At 50.3% G+C, this 12,240-nt stretch overlaps 1 long non-coding RNA gene across 1 annotated transcript; it reads right to left on the reverse strand.

Annotated features, from left to right (window-relative positions):
* Window positions 1–432: 432 nt before the first annotated feature.
* On the reverse strand, window positions 433–8,203 carry LOC311164075. The gene is made up of 3 exons (XR_014616836.1): window positions 7,338–8,203; window positions 676–2,580; window positions 433–555 (listed from the first exon to the last, which is right to left on the reverse strand). It is a non-coding gene; the product is annotated as an uncharacterized lncRNA (long non-coding RNA).
* Window positions 8,204–12,240: the final 4,037 nt, after the last annotated feature.

Consider the following 12,240-nt stretch of genomic DNA (forward strand, 5'->3'; position numbering starts at 1 on the left):
TCCAACCTGGCTTTGGACCCTTCCAGGGATGGGACACCCATGGAATCAGCTGTGCCAGGGCCTCCCCACCCTGACAAGGAACAATTTCTTCCCACTATCCCATCTAACCCTGCCCTCTGGCAGTTTAAAACCATTTCAGAGTACAAAGGTGCAGGTGGGGAGCACTGAGTTACCCAAACTGACCAAGGTGGACACTCAGATCAGGGACCTACATTTCTTTTTCACAAATGTGAAAAAATGACCCCATTTATGACAGGAAATGCCACCAGGAGGTTCTGACCCGTTTCCCTCCAGCTGGGCCCTACTGGAAAGCACAGAGCACCCAAAAATGGGACATTTCTGGGGGTTAAAATGCCTGCTTGGAGGAGAAACCAAAGGGAACAAGGGAATGGGGAGGTGATGGAGGAGAAATGCCTGGAAAAGGGAGCACAGGGATGTTACACCCATCAGCTCTGCCAGGAAAAGTAATTCCCTCCCCATCCAAACCCTCAGGGGTGTTATAAAAGTAAGGGATCGGGACCTGGGAGGGAAATGTCCCTAAAAGAAAAGAGACACCTGCCTGGAGATCCTGGAGATCATCTGTGAGGAGAAATGTCCCTAAAAGAAATGGGACACCTGCCTGGAGATCCTGGAGATCATCTGTGAGGGGAAATGGCACTAAAAGAAAAGAGACACCTGCCTGGAGATGATGTCTGAGGGAAATGTCCCTAAAAGAAAAGAGACACCTGCCTGGAGATCCTGGAGATCATCTGTGAGGAGAAATGCCCCTAAAAGAAAAGAGACACCTGCCTGGAGATCCTGGAGATCATCTGTGAGGAGAAATGGCACTAAAAGACAAGAGACACCTGCCTGGAGATCATCTGTGAGGGGAATGTCCCTAAAAGAAATGGGACACCTGCCTGGAGATCATGTCTGGGGGTAAATGTCCCTAAAAGACAAGAGACACCTGCCTGGAGATCCTGGAGATCATCTGTGAGGAGAAATGTCCCTAAAAGAAAAGAGACACATGCATGGAGATCATCTGTGAGGAGAAATGGCACTAAAATAAAAGAGACACCTGCCTGGAGATGATGTCTGAGGGAAATGTCCCTAAAAGAAAAGAGACACCTGCCTGGAGATCCTGGAGATCATCTGTGAGGGGAAATGTCCCTAAAAGAAAAGAGACACCTGCCTGGAGATCCTGGAGATCATCTGTGAGGGGAAATGTCACTAAAAGAAAGGAGACACCTGCCTGGAGATCATCTGTGAGGAGAAATGTCCCTAAAAGAAAAGAGACACCTGCCTGAAGATCATCTGTGAGGGGAATGTCCCTAAGAGACAAGGGACACCTGCGTGGAGATCATGTCTGGGGGTAAATGTCCCTAAAAGACAAGAGACACCTGCCTGGAGATCATCTGTGAGGAGAAATGGCACTAAAATAAAAGAGACACCTGCCTGGAGATGATGTCTGAGGGAAATGTCCCTAAAAGAAAAGAGACACCTGCTTGGAGATCCTGGAGATCATCTGTGAGGAGAAATGTCCTAAAAGAAAAGATACACCTGCCTGGAGATCCTGGAGATCATCTGTGAGGGGAATGTCCCTAAGAGACAAGGGACACCTGCGTGGAGATCCTGGAGATCATGTCTGGGGGGAAATGTCCCTAAAAGAAAAGAGACACTTGCTTGGAGATCCTGGAGATCATCTGTGAGGAGAAATGTCCTAAAAGAAAAGAGACACATGCCTGGAGATCCTGGAGATCATCTGTGAGGGGAAATGTCCTTAAAAGACAAGAGACACCTGCCTGGAGATCATCTGTGAGGGGAATGTCCCTAAAAGAAAAGAGACACCTGCCTGGAGATCATCTGTGAGGAGAAATGTCCCTAAAAGACAAGAGACACCTGCCTGGAGATCCTGGAGATCATCTGTGAGGAGAAATGTCCCTAAAAGAAATGGGACACCTGCCTGGAGATCCTGGAGATCATGTCTGGGGGGAAATGTCCCTAAAAGAAAAGAGACACCTGCCTGGAGATCATCTCTGCCGGGACTCGAACCCGGAACCTCTGGATTAGAAGTCCAGCGCGCTCGTCCATTGCGCCACAGAGACCTCACCGTGAGGGGAGCGTCGGCTCCAGAACTGAAAAATCCACAGCGCCCGCAGGGTCCGGTGCCCATCGACACCTCCCTGGCACAGCAGCACCTCCAGAGCCCCCTCCCTGCTCAGGGACAGGCAGGAATAATCCCAGGGATGATCCATATCTCGCTCGGCAGCAGGGATGCAGCAAAAAGCTGGATGCAGGCTGGTATCCGCCTCTCTGGCAACCTTTCCACAGCATCCCCGGCGCTCTGGGCAGAGCTAAATCCTGGAGCAGAGTTCCTCGCTGCGTCTCAGCAGCATCACAGCATCCTCCTCACTGCAGAAGCCGAGGGATAAAGATGAAAGAGGATTTAGCTCGGTGGCGAGGGGAGCTTGGCGTGTCGGGGTGAAAAAGCGGCGAGAACCCGAGGTTTGAGCGGAGGAATGAAAGGGAAAGCGGCTGCCGTGGGTTTCCTTTCAGCCAGCTGTCAATCAGGGGTTTAATGAAGAACCATTTGTGCCTCTTCTGTAGGGAAAAAAAAATGAAGACAGATGTCAAAACAACAGGAAAGGTCCATTTACAGCCACTGACCTATTAACAATGGATCAAACTCTGGCACGGAGTCCTCGCTGGGAATTTGGAATCCCTGAAAGGAACAAATTTCAGGCTGGGAACAGCACATTTGGAATGCCTGAATGGAACAGATTTCAGGCTGTTGTTCTCTCCCAAACACACCCTGGATCCCTTGAAAGGGCAGATGTGAAGTGCAATCCAAGAGGAGGAATTCCTTGAGACAAGGAGCTTTTCCCTCGAGGTCAGTGTGGTCTGAAGCTCAGGCAGCTCTTCCTGGCAGAGAACAGCCCAGAGCAGGAATAAAGAAAAGATACACCCCCCTCAGAATTGAGGATAAACCCCCCCAGTTTCCATGAAAAGGGAGATGTTAAGTGCAATCCAAGAGGAGGAATTCCCTGAGACAGAGAGCTTTTGCCTCCAGTTTAGTGTGGTCTGAAGGTCCAAGCTCAGGCAGCTCTTCCTGGCAGAGAACCCAGAACAGGAATAAAAAGGAGATTCATCTTCCCTCAAAACTGAGGATAACCCCCCCAGTTTCCATGAAAAGGGAGATGTGAAGTGCAATCCCAGAGGAGGAATTCCCTGACACAGAGAGCTTTTGCCATGAGGTCAGTGTGGTCTGAAGCTCAGGCAGCTCTTCCTGGCAGAGAACAGCCCAGAGCAGGAACAAAGAGGAGATTCCCCCCCCTCAGAATTGAGGATAAACCCCCCCAATTCCTGTGAAAAGGGAGATGTTCAGTGCAATCCAGAGGAGGAATTTCCTGACTCAGGGAGCTTTTGCCTCGAGGTCAGTGTAGTCTGAAGCTCAGGCAGCTCTTCCTGGGAGAGAACAATCCAGAGCAGGAATAAAAAGGAGATTAATCTTCCCTCAAAACTGAGGAGAAACCCCCCCAGTTTCCATGAAAAGGGAGATGTGAAGTGCAATCCAAGAGGAGGAATTCCCTGACACAGAGAGCTTTTTCCTTGAGGTCAGTGTGGTCTGAAGCTCAGGCAGCTCTTCCTGGCAGAGAACAACCCAGAGCAGGAATAAAAGGGAAATTCACCCCCCTCAAAACTGAGGATAAACCCCCCCCAATTCCTGTGAAAAGAGAGATGTTAAATGAAATCCAAGAGGAGGAATTCCCTGAGACAAGGAGCTTTTCCCTCGAGATCAGTGTGGTCTGAAGGTCCAAGCTCAGGCAGCTCTTCCTGGCAGAGAACAACCCAGAGCAGGAATAAAGAAAAGATACACCCCCCTCAGAATTGAGGATAAACCCCCCCAATTCCTGTGAAAAGGGAGATGTTCAGTGCAATCCAGAGGAGGAATTTCCTGACTCAGGGAGCTTTTGCCTCGAGGTCAGTGTAGTCTGAAGGTCCAAGCTCAGGCAGCTCTTCCTGGCAGAGAACAGGAATAAAAAGGAGATTCATCTTCCCTCAAAACTGAGGATAACCCCCCCCAGTTTCCATGAAAAGGGAGATGTGAAGTGCAATCCCAGAAGAGGAATTCCCTGAGACAAGGAGCTTTTCCCTTGAGGTCAGTGTGACCTGAAGCTCAGGCAGCTCTTCCTGGCAGAGAATAACCCAGAGCAGGAATAAAAAGGAGATTCACCCCCCTCAAAACTGAGGAGAAACCTCCCCAGTTTCCATGAAAAGGGCAGATGTGAAGTGCAATCCCAGAGGAGGAATTCCCTGAGACAGAGAGCTTTTCCCTCGAGGTCAGTGTGACCTGAAGCTCAGGCAGCTCTTCCTGGTGTAGAACAACCCAGAGCAGGAATAAAGAGGAGATTCCCCACCCCAGTAGAACCAGAATGTCAGAATTGAGGACAAACCCCCCCAACCAGCCGTGTTTAGATGGTGAAGATCACACCAGGTGTGTTCCACCTCCTGCTGCATCCCTGCTTTCCTCAGTGCCTCAGGCTGGGGCACTTCTGTGCTCAGGGCTAAAATCCCATTTTGTGCCAAATCCCTGCCTCCCTCCAGGGCTGGCAAAGTCCTGACTTCTGCCCAAAGTGAGTTGTGTGGTGCTGAAGAGAAGAGGCACAGCACTGACAACCTCAGTACACTAATGCAAACCCAAAGGATTTGGTGATCCTTTTACTCATGGAAAGTTCCATGGTGGTGTTGATAAGTAAAATCCACCTTGGAATGGTGGGAAAGTAGGCAGGGGTTGAAATTCTATCAGAAAAAATAATTAAAAAAACCCTTTCCTGCTGCAAAAGATAACCCAGTGAATTGATAATCCTTGAAATAAATCCCTCTGTGAACCAACTGTGATCACACTGGAGAAAACTCAAAAGTCTGGAAAACACCCATCTGCAGGGTGACCAAAGGCTGTGTTTAAAAATGTCACAGAAAAAAAAACCAAAAAAACACCAAAAAAAATCTTAGACAAAGGCAAAAAAGCTCTGAAGGATGAGCAAAATTTCCCAGAGCCCTGGGAGGCTGTGTGCTCCTCCTGGGGGATGAAGACACCAGCTTTCAAAATCATTCTGGGAGGCTGCACCTCAAGAGTGGCAGCTTTGAAGTCAGCAGCAAGCAGAAAATCTGGGGATGATTAATGAACCAGCAGAAACTCTCAGAAGAATGACTGTGGCTCTCTGGGCAGCCACATCCTCTGGAATCAGAGGGTTGAAGGAATTCCTCCAAACCCAGCAAAGGAGCAGGAGTTGGAGCTGATGAAAATGTCACATTTCTGTCAGGAGAGCAGCACCAGAACCTCATCCTCAGAGATGTGACAAACTTGGGCCAAAAATCCACTTACACCTGTGAGATGGTGCAGGCTCCTCCAAAAAAACCTTACAATAGGTATATTCTTATTTTTTCCTACATTTCTAATGAGCCACGAGCAAGGATTGAGTGGCCCAGGGTGACCCCAGAGAATTTTCCACCTCATAAACAGCTGGGAAAGGCCTTTGGGAAGACAAAACTCTGAGCAGTTTGGTGACTGATGGAGCTTTCAGATGCAGGGCAGCATCAGCAGTGCTGGGAGATCCAGAAATCCTGTGTACACTGAAAGAAACAGCAAGAGAAAATCCCTACAGAAAGTCCCTACAGAAAATCCCTACAGAAATTCCCTACAGAAAATTCCTACAGAAAATTCCTACAGAAAGTCCCTACAGAAAATTCCTACAGAAATCCCTACAGAAAATCCCTACAGAAAATCCCTACAGAAAATTCCAACAGAAAATCCCTACAGAAAATCCCTACAGAAAGTCCCTACAGAAAGTCCCTACAGAGCTGGGACTGCTTTGTGGTATCCACAGAAAGGTTTTACAGTAAATATAAATATATAAATATATTTTAAGTATAAATAAATATTTATATATTACAATTATATATTATTATATAAACTATAAATGCAACCACCCAATTCCCCAATTAAACCTATTCCAAGAGCCACCAAGCTGTGTGACTTGAGGCCAAAAATCCACTTACACCTGCGAGATAGTGCAGGCTCTTCCAAAAACCCTTAAAATTGCTATATTCTTATTTTTTCCTACATTTCTAATGCCTTTCCACCATCCCAGGTTGCTCTAAACCCCATCCAGCTCGGCCTGGACGCTTCCAGAGATGAGGAACCCCTGGAATAACCCGTGCCAAGCTCTCTCCGCCCTCACAGGGAGGAATTTCTTCCCAAAATCCCAAAACAGGGAGGAATTTCTTCCCAAAATCCCAAAACCGGGAGGAATTTCTTCCAGTTTAAACCCATCCCCTTCGTCCCACACCCTTTTCCAAACTCCCTCTCCAGCGCTCTCGGATCCCCTTAAAGCACTGGAAAAAATTCCCCTTCCCACCTCCGCCACCTCCTCCCCTCAGCACTTCAGCATTTTTGTGAGAAAAACCTTCAACTTTTTTCAGCTTTCGAATGTTTTCCTCACAAAATTCCCCTCACTCGGCCGCTTTTTCCCGTCCCCTCACGGCCCGTCCCGCGTGGAATAACCCGTGCCAAGCCCTCTCCTCCCTCACAGGGAGGAATTTCTTCCCAAAATCCCAAAACCGGGAGGAATTTCTTCCTAAAATCCCAAATCAGGGAGGAATTTCTTCCCAAAATCCCAAAACCGGGAGGAATTTCTTCCCAAAAATCCCAAAACAGGGAGGAATTTCTTCCAGTTTAAACCGGTCCCCTTCGTCCCACACCCCGCTCCCTTTTCCAAACTCCCTCTCCAGCGCTCTTGGATCCCCTTCCCACCTCCGCCACCTCCTCCCCTCAGCATTTCAGCATTTTTGTGAGGAAAACCTTCAACTTTTTTCAGTTTTCGAATGTTTTCCTCACAAAATTCCCCTCACTCGGCCGCTTTTTTCCGTCCCCTCACGGCCCGTCCCGCGTGGAATAACCCGTGCCAAGCCCTCTCCTCCCTCACAGGGAGGAATTTCTTCCTAAATCCCAAAACAGGGAGGAATTTCTTCCTAAATCCCAAAACCGGGAGGAATTTCTTCCTAAAATCCCAAAACCGGGAGGAATTTCTTCCCAAAATCCCAAAACAGGGAGGAATTTCTTCCAGTTTAAACCGGTCCCCTTCGTCCCACACCCCACTCCCTTTTCCAAACTCCCTCTCCAGCGCTCTTGGATCCCCTTCCCACCTCCGCCACCTCCTTCCCTCAGCATTTCAGCATTTTTGTGAGGAAAACCTTCAACTTTTTTCAGCTTTTGAATGTTTTCCTCACAAAATTCCCCTCACTCGGCCGCTTTTTTCCGTCCCCTCACGGCCCGTCCCGCGCAGGCCGCGCCTCACCCTCAGGGCTCGCTGCTGGGCCCGCGCCGCTCCGGCCGCTGCTCCCCGGCCTTGGTTCCTGGTGTTCCCGGTGCTTTCCGGTATTTTCCGGTGTTTCCCGGTGTTCCCGGTGCTTCCCGGGCTTGGTTGACTGCGTTCCCCGGTGTTGTAGCCGGTGCTTCCTGGTGTTCCCCGGGCTTGGTTCTCGGTGTTCCCGGTGTTCTCAGGGGTTGTTTCCCGGTGTTCCCGGTGTTCTCAGGGGTTGTTTCCCGGTGTTTCTCGGTGCTCCCCGGTGTTGTTTCCCGGTGTTCCCGTGGTTGTTACCCGGGGTTCTCGGTGTTCCCCGGGGTTGTTCCCCGGTGCTTCACGGTGTTGGCGTGGTTGTTACCCGGGGTCCTCGGTGTTCCCCGGTCCCCTGGGTTGTTTCCCGGTGTTCCCGGGGCTTCCTGGAGTTGTTTCCCGGTGTTCCCGGGGCTTCCTGGAGTTGTTTCCCGGTGTTTCCCCATATTCCCGTTGTTCCCGGAGCAGCTCCCGACGTAGTTCCCCGCTGCTCCCGGAGCAGCTCCCGGTGTTATTCCCCGGAGCAGTTCCCGGTGCAGTTCCCGGTGTTATTCAGCGGTCCCCCGGTCAGTTCCCGGTGCAGCTCCCGATGCTGCTCCCGGAGCAGTTCCCGGTAGAGTTCCCCGGTGCAGTTCCCCGGTGCAGTTCCCGGTAGAGTTCCCCGGTCAGTTCTCGGTGCAATCCCCGGTGCAGCTCCCGGAGCAGTTCCCCGGTCAGTTCCCGGTGCAATCCCCGGTGTTACCCCCGGTGCCGTTCCCGGTGCAGTTCCCGGTCAGTTCCCGGTGTTATTCAGCAGTCCCCGGTGTTATCCCCGGTGTTATCCCCGGTGTTATCCCCGGCCCGGGGCTCGCAGCGGCCGCAGGCCCGGCCGTGCCCCGTCCCCGTCCCCGTCCCCGTCCCGGTCCCGCCCCGCTCCTTTGTGCCGCCGTCCGGCCCTTTCCGCCGGGCCCGGCCGGGTTTCCATGGGGACGGGGCCGGCCCGGACAAAGGGCCGGGGCAGCGGGGCCGGCAGCGGGGAACGGGGCCCTGCCCGGTGAGGAGCGGCGGGGACCCGCCGGGACCCGCTGGGGACACTGGGATCCACTGGGACCTGCTGGGGGACACTGGGATCCACTGGGACCTGCTGGGGGACACTGGGATCCGCTGGGGGATACTGGGGGACGCTGGGACCTGCTGGGGGGATACTGGGATCCGCCGGGATCCGCTGGGGGGATACTGGGATCCACTAGAACCTGCTGGGAGACACTGGGATCCGCTGGGGGATACTGGGATCCGCTGGGATGTGCTGGGATCCGCTGGGACGCACTGCGGGGACACTGGGATCCACTGGGATCCGCGGGGGGATACTGGGATCCACTGGGGGGTACTGGGATCAATTGGGATCTGCTGGGATCCACTGGGGGGTGCTGGGATGCACTGAGGGGATACTGGGACCTGCTGGGATCCACTGGGAGACACTGGGATCCATTGGGATGCGCTGGGGGGTGCTGGGATCGGCTATGGGATACTGAGATCCACAGGGACCCACTGGGGGGATACTGGGATCCGCTGGGATCCACTGGGGGGATACTGGGATCCGCTGGGATCCACTGGGGAATACTGGGAGCTGCTGGGGGATACTGGGATCCATTGGGATCCACTGGGACCCGCTGGGGGGGATACTGGGATCCATTGGGGGGATACTGGGATCTGCTGGGGGATGCTGGGACCTGCTGGGGGGGATACTGGGATCTGTTGGGGGGATACTGGGATCTGCTGGGGGGATACTGGGATCCATTGGGATGCACTGGGGGATACTGGGTTCCACTGGGTGGATACTGGGATCCATTGTGATCCGCTGGGATCTGCTGGGGGATGCTGGGACGTGCTGGGGGGGATACTGGTATCCGTTGGGGGGATACTGGGATCCACTGGGATCCGCTGGGACCTGCTGGGGGGTACTGGGATCTGCTGGGACCTGCTGGGAGACGCTGGGATATGCTGGGGGGATACTGGGATCCACTGGGATCCGCTGGGGGATACTGGAAGCTGCTGGGGGATGCTGGGATCCACTGGGATCCACTGGGATCCACTGGGGGGGGATGCTGGGATCCACTGAGGGGATACTGGGATCTGCTGGGGGGATACTGGGATCCATTGGGATGCACTGGGGGATACTGGGCTCCATTGGGATCTGCTGGGACCCGCTGGGGGATATTGGGACCCACTGGGGGGATACTGGGATCCACAGGGATGCACTGGGGGATACTGGGACCTGCTGGGGGGATACTGGGATCCATTGGGATCCGCTGGGGCTATGTATATGTAATGTATAATATATAAGATACAAGATATATTATATTATATTATATTATATTATATTATATTATATTATATTATATTATATTATATTATATTATATTATATTATATTATATCATATTATATGGAATATATTATATTGAAGGGAATATATTATATATAATATAAGGGAATATATTATATTCCCTTATATATAATATATTCCTTTATATAATATATAAGGGAATATATCTTCCCTAATATATAATATATAATACAAGGGGATATAAACCAGGCTGGGACAAAACTGCATTTAATAACGAGATTTCTGCATTTCTCACCTGCTCACCCCCGAGCTCTGTGCCAAGTCAATATTTACTCCTGCTCTGCAAACTCAGGGAGTTTGGGGTGCTCTGGGTGTGCCAAGCCTTGCTGACAGCTCAATTTATCACAGAGCAGCTTCTGGAGTCTGGGCTGGGCAGAATTTCCTCCTTCCCCCCCTCCCTCGCCGCTGGTTTGTGTTTTATTCCCGCTGAAAAATCTCCCTGGAAATTCCCAGCGACAGCAGAATTCCCTTTGCATTCCTGCTGCACACTCAGGCAGCCAAGCAAGGCTGTAAATAATTGAGAACTCATCATTTTCCCTCACCAGAACCAGCCTGCTTTGCTCCCAACAGCAAATATTTAGTGAGGTAATCAATCCAAGGGAAAAAAAAAATAAATAAAATTTAAAAAATCTTAATTTGGATAAGAAAATTCAATGTTTTTTTTTTCCCCCCAGATCTTCTGTCTGATTATCTCTGGCATCCATCCTGCTGTTCTCAGGGTAGGTGCTGTAGCAGGAGATAATTATGAGGATCCCAATTAACTGCAGCTAATGCTTCTTATTAGCATTTTGCTGGGGCTTGTGGAGTTTTTCAGCTGAAACAGATAAACAAGCTCAAACATCCTCACAGGAAAGCTCAGACAAAAACAGAAACAAAGAGCCACGGAGGGAAAACCCAGAGCAGCTCTGGCTGGAAATCTCACAGTTCACAGCTCCAAATTGAACATTTTGGGGGTTTTTGGGGGTTATTTGGGGAGCTGCAGGGTGGGAAGGTGCCAGAAGTCACTCCCAGTTTGGGGACAGATTCCAACTCAGGAATTCCTGTCCTTGGGCTCACCTGGCTCAGGTGTGCTCCAACAGGAACCTGGCAGTTCACAGCTCTGAATTTGGAATTTTTGCTCCATATTTGGATTTTTTGGTGGTATTTTGGTCCATATTTGGATTTTTTGGTGGTTTTTTGGTCCATATTTGGATTTTTTGGTGGTATTTTGGTCCATATTTGGATTTTTTGGTGGGTGTTTGTGGACAAATTCCATCTCAGGAGCTCCTGTCCTTGGGCTCACCTGGCTCAGGTGTGCTCCAACAGGAACCAGGCAGTTCACGGCTCTGAATTTGGATTTTTTGCTCCATATTTGGATTTTTAAATGGATATTTGGGGAGCAGCAGGGTGGGAAGATGCCAATTTGTGGACAAATTCCAACTCAGGAATTCCTGTCCTTGGCCTCACCTGCCCCAGGTGTGCCCCAGCAGGAACCAGGCAGTTCAGAGCTCTGAATTTGGATTTTTTTGGTCCATATTTGGATTTTTTGGTGGTATTTTGGTCCATATTTGGATTTTTTTGGTGGATATTTGTGGACAAATTCAATCTCAGGACCTCCTGTCCTTGGCCTCACCTGCCCCAGGTGTGCCCCAGCAGGAACGAGGCAGTTCACACCTCCAAATTTGGATTTTTTTGGTCCATATTTGGATTTTTTGGTGGTATTTTGGTCCATATTTGGATTTTTTGGTGGGTATTTGTGGACAAATTCCATTTCAGGAATTCCTGTCCCTGGCCTCACCTGCCCCAGGTGTGCTCCAACAGGAACCAGACAGTTCAGAGTTCTGAATTTGGATTTTTTGGTCCATATTTGGATTTTTTGGTGGTATTTTGGTCCATATTTGGATTTTCTTGGTGGGTATCTGGGGAGCAGAAGAGTGGGAAGATGCCAATTTGTGAACAAATTCCATTTCAGGAATTCCTGTCCTTGGCCTCACCTGGCTCAGGTGTGCTCCAACAGGAACCAGGCAGTTCACAGCTCTGAATTTGGATTTTTTGGTCCATATTTGGATTTTTTGGTGGTATTTTGGTCCATATTTGGATTTTTTGGTGGTATTTTGGTCCATATTTGGATTTTTTGGTGGATATTTGTGGACAAATTCAATCTCAGGAGCTCCTGTCCTTGGGCTTACCTGCCCCAGGTGTGCTCCAACAGGAACCAGGCAGTTCACAGCTCCAAATTTTGATTTTTTTTTCTCCATATTTGGATTTTTAAATGGATATTTGGGGAGCAGCAGGGTGGGAAGATGCCAATTTGTGGACAAATTCCAATTCAGGAATTCCTGTCCTTGGCCTCACCTGCCCCAGGTGTGCTCCAACAGGAACCAGGCAGTTCACACCTCCAAATTTGGATTTTTGCTTTATATTTGGATTTTTTTTGTGGATATTTGTGGACAAATTCCATCTCAGGAGCTCCTGTCCTTGGGCTCACCTGGCTCAGGTG

Source organism: Fringilla coelebs, assembly GCF_963513975.1.
Source record: "Fringilla coelebs genome assembly, chromosome: 29".
Taxonomy (NCBI): domain Eukaryota; kingdom Metazoa; phylum Chordata; class Aves; order Passeriformes; family Fringillidae; genus Fringilla; species Fringilla coelebs.